The 10,390-nt window shown below is 36.4% G+C and overlaps 1 pseudogene; it reads left to right on the top strand.

Annotated features, from left to right (window-relative positions):
• Window positions 1-8,013: 8,013 nt before the first annotated feature.
• On the top strand, window positions 8,014-8,943 carry LOC107624634 (annotated as a pseudogene).
• Window positions 8,944-10,390: the final 1,447 nt, after the last annotated feature.

A 10,390-nucleotide genomic window follows, 5' to 3' on the forward strand; every position in this document is an offset into this window, starting at 1 on the left:
ATAACTTATTGAGATCTTTTCATTTTGTGGTACCTCAATCTCTTCAGAAGTTTCATCAATATTTATGTCTTTGGATCCTCTTTGGATACTTGCCTCTATATTATGACCATCATGATTAATTATCTCTCTTTTTTCGAAAATTTTTATCCTTAGAACCGATTGGTCTTCCACGCTTTTGGCATGGATTGCTTTCATTTGCATTAACAACTTGTCCTTTTGAGACACTTATTTTTATTGGTGCATTTGCAGATAGAATGTGAGATTTGATTACTCTCTTTAGGTCAGTAAGTGCGTCTGGCAATTGATTTGCAATATTTTGCATATGAATTAACTTTTATACTTTTGGTTCACATTGTCTAGTGCAAGGATCTAAATGGAATAATGACAATGTATTCTAAATAATCTCTTTTTCCAACTGCTTATTTTCTCCTCTTAATTTTGGAAAAATTGTTTCATCAAAGTGACAATAAAAAAAATCTTGCCTTAAATAAATTATCTGTCGTGGGTTCAATGTATTTTATAATTGACGAAAATTCATAACCAATATATATACCCAATCTTCTTTGGGGTCCTATCTTTGTGCCTTGTATTAGAGCAATTGGGACATAAACTGCACATCTAAATATCCTAAGATGAGAAATATTTGATTCCTAACTGCAAGCTAGTTGTAATGAAAAGAATTTGAGATAATTTATTGATCTGATGCGTATAAGTACTGCAGCATGCAAAATAGCATGTTCCATGCTAAAACAGGCAGTTTAGTTCTCATAAGTAATGATCTAGATATTAACTGAAAGTGTTTAATCAATAATTTGGCTAGACCATTTTGAGTTTGTACGTAAGTAACATGTTCTTCTATTGTAATTTCAGTTGATACACAATAATCATTAAATGCTTGGGATCAAAATTCACCAACATTATCAAAACGTATTATCTTTATAACTTAGTCTGAAAAATGAGTTTTTAATTTAATTATTTGAGCTAGTAATCTCACAAATGTCATGCTACACGTTGATAGTAAACAAACATGAGACCATCATGAAGATGCATCTATTAAAACCATAAAATACTTAAATGGTTTATATGGTGGATGAATGGGCTCACATATATCACCCTAAATACGTTCCAAAAAAAATGGTGATTCATTTTTCTTGTGATAATCTTGTAATTAATTTTCTTTGAGAACAAGCAGAACATGAGAATTCATTAAATTGAAGAATTTTATGTTCCTTTAGAGGATGAATAGATAAATTCTCGATAATTCTTCTCATCATGATTGAACCCGGATGTTTTAACTGGTCATGCCAAATTGTAAATACATTTGTATTTGTAAATTTCTGGTTTACTATGGCATGTGATTCTACATTGTTAATAGTGGTGTAGTACAAAATAAAAGAGAGAGCGGATAGTTTCTCTAATACACATTTTTCTCCTGATATCATAGTTGTAATATAGAGATATTCGTTATTTTCTTCTCTTGCGGTTTTTACATGGCATCCATTTTGGCGGATATGCTTAAAACATAGCAAGTTTTTATGAGACTTACTTGATAGTAATGCATTATTTATAAAGAACTTGATTCCTTTAGGTAATATTATAATAGCTCTTTCGGAGCCTTCAATCATTTTTGCATTATCAATAATCGTACTTACATTTGTTTTCTTCATAACAAGAGAGACAAAATATCATTTATCTCTAAGTATCGTATGTGTTGAAGCATTGTCAGCGAGACATACTTATTCATTGTTAAATTTGAGCGAAACATGAGAAATATTCATATCTTTGTTATGAAAGTAAAAATAAATTACCATTAATGAAAAGAAAAAATACAAAAGTTTCAAAAACAAATAAAAACTACAACCAAAAGAAAAAAAACTAACTATGAAAAAAGAAAACATCTAAAAAAATGATAAATTTTTAATTAATATTCTTTTAAAAGAAATTTGATTCATCCAAATGAGTAACATCATTTGGAGTAACATCATTTGGGTCACCAAAATGACTTGGTTTAGACTTGCATGGGTTGCTAATATAAAAAATGTCATCAAGGTCTGTAAAGATATCATCAATGGATTTCAGCTCCGTTTCAACACCATTAGCTTTAACTTTATTTCTTTGTATAGTCAAATTGGCCTCCTATTTTTGTCCTTTTCTTTTTATAGATTCTTGATATAGCTGGACAAAATATTCAGGAGTACGACATATACACAACTAATGACCTTTTAATTCACATCGATAGCACAAATATTTCACATGATGTCTTGGAGCACACTTCTCATGTTTATTCCACTTTTGATTATGAGTAGGAACCCTATTGTTCCATTTGCCACATCCACGACCATGTTTCAACCGTTATTCATGATTTCTTTTATGTTCACGAGATGCCACATTCACTTCAGGGAAAGCGGTGGAGCCAATTTGACAGATTTCATGATTTTTTATTAATAATTCATTATTTTGTTATGGGAGACAACCTATTAGGTCAAAATACATTTTGAAACCCTTTTCACGATACTGTTGTTGTAACAGCACGTTAGAAGCGTGAAATGTGAAAAAAAAATTTTCCATTTCTTCTTGACAACACAATTTCAGTTGAGAACTTATTTTGAAAAGTGTAAAATTATATTCACAAACTATTTTAAAATCTTGCAGCCTTAAATGTATCAACTCATAACGAGCTTTAGGCAATAATACCGTCTTTTGGTGTTCATACTTTTCTTTCAAATTTACCTATAATTCTTGTGGATATTTAACAGTCAAGTATTCTACTTTCAACCCTTCATGAAGGTGATGGCGTAGAAAAATAAGTGCCTTAGCCTTATCTTCACTTGAGGATTCTAGTTCTTTCTTTATGGTATTTTTAACCTTTTTGGATACCAAATGGGTTTCAACATCAAATGGCCATTCTAAATAAATTTTGCCCGTTAAATCAAGAGCGACAAATTCACTCTGTTTTTATCTCATAATTGCGAATTCACTAAAAAAAAAACAATTACTAATGTATACAAGAGCTCTCTAACAAAGTTTGATGAACCATTATCATAGAAAATTCAGTTCATTTCATTATAATTAAATGTCTAACATTACATAAAAGTAACATCAATTAATTCAAAAAGTATCTTATATGAATATCTAAACCTGGTATATGAACCCTAAACAGATCAGTAACATTCTCTAATTACTAAAGCCATGAATTTCTACTAACCTATTAGAGCAGCGGTGCTGACGGACGAGAAAGAGACTGCACGACATATCTTGGAGGCAATGCTGGACTCGGCACAAACCGGTGGAAAGATAGGGAGGGCGGCACGATGCAATAAGTTCCTGTAGATGATGACCTCGCGGTGGCGAGGTTTTACCGCGTTCTGAACAGGCGACGGAAGAGTCTAAGCTTACTGTGGAGGACTCGCAGGTTACATGCAGCGTGATCCAGTCCCATGACACAAGTGGGCAGCATTGACTAGGGCTGGTCCGGAAGAAAAGACGGCGTAGGATGGTGGTGCTTCGGTGTGTCACGTTGCCATTTGAAGGAGGGTCAGTGATGTGGGTGAGGGTGAGACTAGATGGACGGTGGTGGTGAACGGATTAGGTCAATCGGTTAATGATAATTCTTGATTAGGGTAAAATGGAGTAAATTGGAGTATGGGTTTTTGTTATATTGGGCTTTAGGGTCCAGTCCAATAAGAGTTGGCAGGAGTTGGTTGAACCCCCTTTTAGTTATCTAATGGAATTGTGTAAGAAATTGTATTAATTAGTTCAAGTTAATGTGATTTTATTTTTTCAGGCTTAGAGAGAAAGCTTGAGGCTTTCTGGTCACAACTCAAAATTCTCAAAGAAAAGCTCTTCTTAATTTTCTCTTCTTGAACCCTTCACCATTTTAACGTGGTGCAATGAGGGTGAAAGGAAGAAATCGATGAGGAATTGAGCTTCAAAAAGCTGAATCAGCAGAGATCACATTAACTTGAACTAACTAACACAATTACAAGTAATTACTATAAATAGTGTATCTTCTAACTACTGCATAATAGTCTTATAACAAATTGTGCCATGTCAACACCACTAATCTAACTAATTCAACTACTTATTGTCCTAACTAATTTGACATTTTCACATTTTCTCAAGTAACGGTATATATGTAATTATGATTATATGCATTTAAAATTTAATTTTATTTATTAAATTTTACTAATTATAGGAGCAGGATGGGTATTCACGTATAAGAGTAGAAACAAATTATATGCAAATTATTGTAAAACAGAATAAAATCGAATAAGATAAAAACTCACTTCTATCCACCCCATTGTCATCACTAATTTTATTTTACTCGTTATTCTTTCTAGTACACACCCATTCACTATAATCAGCAATCACTAAAATTCTATTCTACAATCAACATTCTATAAATTTTACGGCAGTAAAAGGTTTAGATAGAATTGTGGCAAATTTTAATGTGATTTCTGCCATTTAATGTAAAATTCACTCTAATCAAAAGTCATCATGAATTGTAGCAATAAGGTTGTCCTGCACATGAAATTTTACACAAAGATGAATTGTAGATACAATTACGCCAAACTTATTCAAGAAAGGTCGGCCAAGTATTAAATTATATGGACTGAAACAATCAACCACAAGATATTGAACATCTAAAATTTTGGATAAAGGATTCTTACCGAGTGTGGTTTATAACCACATTGAACCTAATACAGGTACTCGTTCACATGAAAATCCAACGAGATCTCTGGTTGATGGCTGGAGTATGTTGTCACTCAATTTCATCTTTCGAAATATGGAGTAGAATAGAACATCCGCGCTGCTTCTAGGATCCAGCAAGACCTTCCGAACTATTAGGTCTCCTAGTTGGATAGAGATAGCAACTGAGTCGTCTAAATGAAGCTCGGTTGAATTGAAATCTGACGGCTGAAAAGTCATTTTAGGAAAAGTCGACACAGTTTGATGACTGTTGATGGTGCTCTCTACAGCGAGCATAGCTCAATAAGTGCGTTTGTGAGTAGAGCTTGATGCTCCCCTACTAGAAAAGCCCCCAGAAATGCAATTGATTACACCTCTTGGTTGATTCGGCTGAGTTGTAAGTACTTTTTCTATGTTCTGAGAAGATTGACCTGCAGAAGAAAAATCAGATTGATATGTGTTGAGCTTTTGAATGTGTCTACTGATGTATTTGTCTAGATGTCCTTACCGAGCTAAGCGCTCAAGTAAGTCTTTGGCTATGACACACTCATCAGTAGTGTGTTCGTGTTTCTGGTGAAATGCAGAGTACTTTATTTTGTCCACATTCTTTGTGTCTTGGTAGGTTCCGGTCTTCCGACGAGGTTTGATTAGTTTTGAATTCAGTATTTTCTTAATGATGTCTTCCCTTTTGGTATTGAATTGGGTATAAGAATCGTAGCGTGGTACCAATCGGGAAGGCTTCTTGTTGTCCTAACCTTTGTCATCTTCTTTATTGTTTTGGTTCTTCTCGGATTTCCGAGTTTGTCGCAACTCCTCTATTTCCATTTGACCTTTAGCCTTCTCTCGAAACTCGGCAAGGTTTTTGGTTTGGCCACTGCGATGGTTTCTTGAAAAATTCCTCGGTGGAGCCCACTCTTTATAGCATGTAGGTGCACCTCGGGATGGAGGTCTGACATAGTCATTGCAACTTTGGTGAAGTAAGTGATGTAGTCCTTTAAACTTTCATGATGTACTTGTTTGATGGTGTTTAAGTAGTCAGAGTCATGTAAGTAGATAGAAGATGCAACGAACTGATCTTCGAACTTTTTGGAGAGCTCCTGAAAGCATGAAATGGAATCTGCAAGCAAAGAAGAAAACCAGTCAAGTGCAGGACCGATTAAAAAGGTAAGAAAGCAACGACAAAAAATAGGATCAGAGGCACCATTGACGATCATCATAGATCAGAACTTCTTAATGTGCTTTTTCATGTCTCCCATGCTGTCATAGGGAGTCAATGTCAGTGGTAAGGTGAAGTTCCTAGGTAGTTTGAAATTCATAACGTCGGCTATGAATGGGCCAATAACGTTGTCTAACCCGTCTTCGTCGTCATTTGGTTTATTTTCCTCAGGTCGTTGAGTTCAGAGACATGCGTTGGATTAGAATTGTGTTCCTCATCCTCTGGTCAGTCATTGTGACCATCTTTATGCTCAATCTGAGCATTGATTAACTCGGCTATTTGATTCGCCATTCGTTGATTCTCTTCCGCCATGCGTTGATTGGCTTGTTGTAACTCTGTTACCATCCGAAGGAGTTCGGACGGCGTGGGAGGAGGCAAGTTAGCCATGATGAGGAAAAGGAGTTTCGGGACCTATGGAAAGAAAGCGTTTTTATTTCGAGACCCCACGGTGGGTGCCAATTGTTCTTGCTGAAGTTCGGCCGGTGTATATCTCGTTTGCTAATGAATATCTTCGAGCTTTTCTGTCGGGGTGAGCTATATGTCAGCAGTCAGCGAGAATTAATTATTGGGGACAGACAAACAGGTAAGACAGCAGTAGCTACAGATACGATTCTCAATCTGAAAATGGAAAGTGAGCCAATTCCGTGAGGCGAGGGTGAGAATAAGGTCTTCATCCAAGTGAGTTTTTACCTTAGATTTAGATAAGGTCACTTCTTTTTAGGAAGTCTCTGCCTCCCAGTTCGTATAGAGCAAAAAATGGGCATTTTCGCCAGGTTATGTATAAGGAGTTCCCTGGGAGTTGACCCGCTGGAGTTTAGGACTCTTGCAAATACATCAGCTTAGGTAGGAACTTCAGGATAATAGTGAACACTTACCGAGCCCGGAATAACGAAAACATCTTTGAATACTCAAAGTTTCATATCCGAAGCGAGTTTTCAAGAAACTACTAGAGTTTTAGCAAAAGCCGCTCTCTGAGGTCGATTGGTTGAAAGGTCTAATTTCTTCTTCAATCGATGCCAATTTGGCTATTTACTGATCGCCTCCGCAAGAACGATTAAGCCAGTATCCTCACTGATTAATCCCGCGGAACCTAGTATAGGATCTCGTATGAGGATCCTCGGCAGGGAGTCTTCGACTTCGAGCACACCTACACCTGGGTAGTTCATATCCTATTTCTTGAAAGAGAGAGTGGTACTTTCATCCATGACCGGGTGGGTATGGTCTCTCTTCCCGAGCATCTTCTAAGGAAGTGTGCACAGAAGGGATTGTTACCAAGTACAGAGTCAGACTGACATCTTCTAATGGAGAGAACAAGAGAATGAATACCCGTAAAAGGCACTCTAACGCTCAAATAAGTAAGTGAATAATAAATTTTACAGAATGCAATAAATCAAATAATCTTCTTATCATTTCTTTATATTTGAAAAATAAAAGTAACTATTATATCTCTAAATAAGAGTAAATACCCATAGTCGTCCCTGATATTCACGCAAATACCCATAATAATCCCTAACATCCTGATTTCCCCATTGTAGTCCTCCAGATAGAGCTCCGAGCACTCAAACTGGTCCCTGGCCATATTTCAGGTGATGACTTATCACCGGAGCGCTGACGTGGACTCGAATTGCCACGTGGGAGGGGTCCAAAACGTCGTCGTTTTGGGTTTAGCACCCTTGAAAGCCAAAAACGACGCAGTTTAGGTGTTATTTAGTACGAAAAACAGTTTTCTCCCCCAACACAAACACTTCACTTCACTCGTCTCTTCTTCTTCTACCCTCTGACTTCTTCTTCATCTCCCCATCAATGGTGTAGCCATATAGGGTTGTATTCACTGGGTTTAGAAAAATTTGAGAGAAGAAGTAATCCGACCAGAAGTTGTTATCGTTCTTCCCCTCCTTCACCATAAGCACGAGGTTCTGACTTTGTGATCGGACTCAAGGTAACCTTCCTTTTTTTTTTACTTTGCATTTTCAATACAATATTGGTTGATGATATGCAAGTTGTTAGTGTAGTTGAGGTTCTGGAGTTTTGGTGTCATTGTAGTATCTAGGGTTTGAAGGCTGGTTGGGGTTTGTGGGGTTGCTCTATTTAACCCAAATGAAACAGGGATGAAACAGGGAGTTGTATGCAGGATTGAAAAATATGTTTTCTTGTGGTGATTAATTTTTTTTTAATGCAATAGTAAGCTTTCTATACATTTTGTCTTAATACATGTTCCCTTGTATTTTCTTTTTGTATTTTCTGTAGGTAGCACCTTATGAACGTCCTGCACTAAGCAAGGCTTACCTTTTTCCTGAGTGTGAATTGTGATATTCTCTCTCCCTCTATGTTATAATTCCTGATTTCTATGTTTGTGTTAGAAGTGGAGGAGAAAGATTGCTTCCTGAGTGGTACAATGAGAAAGGTGATTATTACGTTTGGTTCAGCACAATTATTGGATAGTTTTAAGGACAGCTAGGCTCTCATGCTAAGTGAAAACAAGAGTAAATTAACAAAATGGTCCTTAACAATGATTTTCCAAATGCAAATTTAAATGTTTGATTGCAGGTATAGAGTTGATTCTTAGCATAGAAATAGTGAAAGCAGACCTTGCCGCAAAATCTCTGACAAGTGCAGGAGGAGAAACATTCAGTTACCAGATTTTGTTGATTGTAACCAGCTCAACTGTAAGGATCCTTGAGGATATTAGAGGATATGTCTTGCATTGTACTCATTTCTTCATTTTTCTGGTCTTGCTAATAATTTGTATTTGTTTGCAGGTTATAAGGTTGAGTGATTTTGGTGTTCAAGGAGCTGATGCCAAAAACATCTTTTACTTGAGGGAAGTTGATGATGCTGATAAACTAAAGGAACAGTTGCTGTTGGATTTCCTTTTAAATTTCAAATCAAGCTTGTCATGATTTCAACCCACCATTCAGGTGAAAGAAGTCAAACTAAAGGATGGCAGGGTCCTAGAAGCTGATATCATTGTTGTTGGTGTTGGAGGAAGGCCACAAACAACCTTATTCAAGGGACAGGTTGAAGAAGAGAAGGGTGGAATCAAGGTTGAAGAAGAACTGAAGATTTTAGATACAGTTACTTAGGAGTTTTGTTTTGTGTTATTAATCTTTTTCATCGTACAATGACTAGATCGTGAATTGTGATCCAAAGGCATTTTTTATATGCCTTGGCCTTGCTTTTGATGAAACTACAGAGTGCAGCATAATGGTTTCTAGGTTGCCTTTTACCTTCATCTTTTGTTCTTTTTTGATAAACAATGGAATTTATGTTAATATACTATGCTTTGTGGTTTACCATTCAAGCAGCAGTCTTTTTTATTTTTTTCATAAATAATAGAATTTATCTTAACAATAGTTTTATAGTTAATAGCATTTTTCATTCCATCAAGAAGCAGTTTTTTTTATAAACAATGGAGCTTATCTTTACAACAGTTTCATAGTTAACAACATTCTTCATTCCATCAAGAAGCATTTTTTTACATCTGATGCTAACAGGGAATCCTAAACCACCAACTAATTTATCATTTACAATACAGGATCATCAACAACACTATCAATACAAACACAGCTAACACTAACATCTGGATAATCAATTTTTGCATTTGGACATTCTCCTCCAACCTTCAAAGCCTCCAATCAAAGTTCATCTTCACTTCATCCCCACACAATTCTGACTTCTCAACTTGTTCCTCACTCACATAATCTGTCACACAAAAAGTCCACACCATCTCTTTCCACTTGTCTGTAACCAAAAAAGGATCAAAGTTCAGAGAGGAACAACACAAGAACAGTTAGGGGAGGAGAATCATAACAACACAAGTAATTATTCTAACCCATATTATAGTTGGGGCAGCCATAAAACGGTTTGTTCGGATTCAAATCTGTGCCAGACCATCTGAGGACTGGCCTGCAGCCACAGCCGCACCATTCTGGCGGGACCAATCTTCTGTTCTTCGTTTGCGTTCTAGTCCGGTTCCAGCTAGATGGAGAATGAACAGAGCTTCCACCTGCAGTGCTATCACCACCACCCATTATCAACATGAGTAGCTGCCGCAGGTGGAACTGTGTGAGAATATGAAGAAGTGTATGAAAGAAGAAGAAGAAGAAGAGATGAACAAGATGAAGGGATGAAGTATCTGAAAATTTGGGGATTTAGGGTTACATATAGTACGAGGGATTAATATGGGTACAAATTGCAAATTAGCCAGCTCAGCTAGCCGTTGGGAGCCCTCCAGCGTGGCAATCAGAGGCCACGTCAGCGCTCCGGTGACGAGTCATCACCTGAAATATGGCCAGGGACCAGTTTGAGTGCTCGGAGCTCTATCTGGAGGACTACAATGAGGAAATCAGGATCTTAGGGATTACTATGAGTATTTGCGTGAATCTCAGAGACAACTATGAGTATTTACTCCTCTAAATAATGATATTTTAAGTGGAGAATAATTATATATCTAATATTTTAATATTTATTTAAATATCAATTATA

This window comes from Arachis ipaensis, unplaced genomic scaffold (genome assembly GCF_000816755.2).
Source record: "Arachis ipaensis cultivar K30076 unplaced genomic scaffold, Araip1.1 Aipa1036, whole genome shotgun sequence".
NCBI lineage: Eukaryota > Viridiplantae > Streptophyta > Magnoliopsida > Fabales > Fabaceae > Arachis > Arachis ipaensis.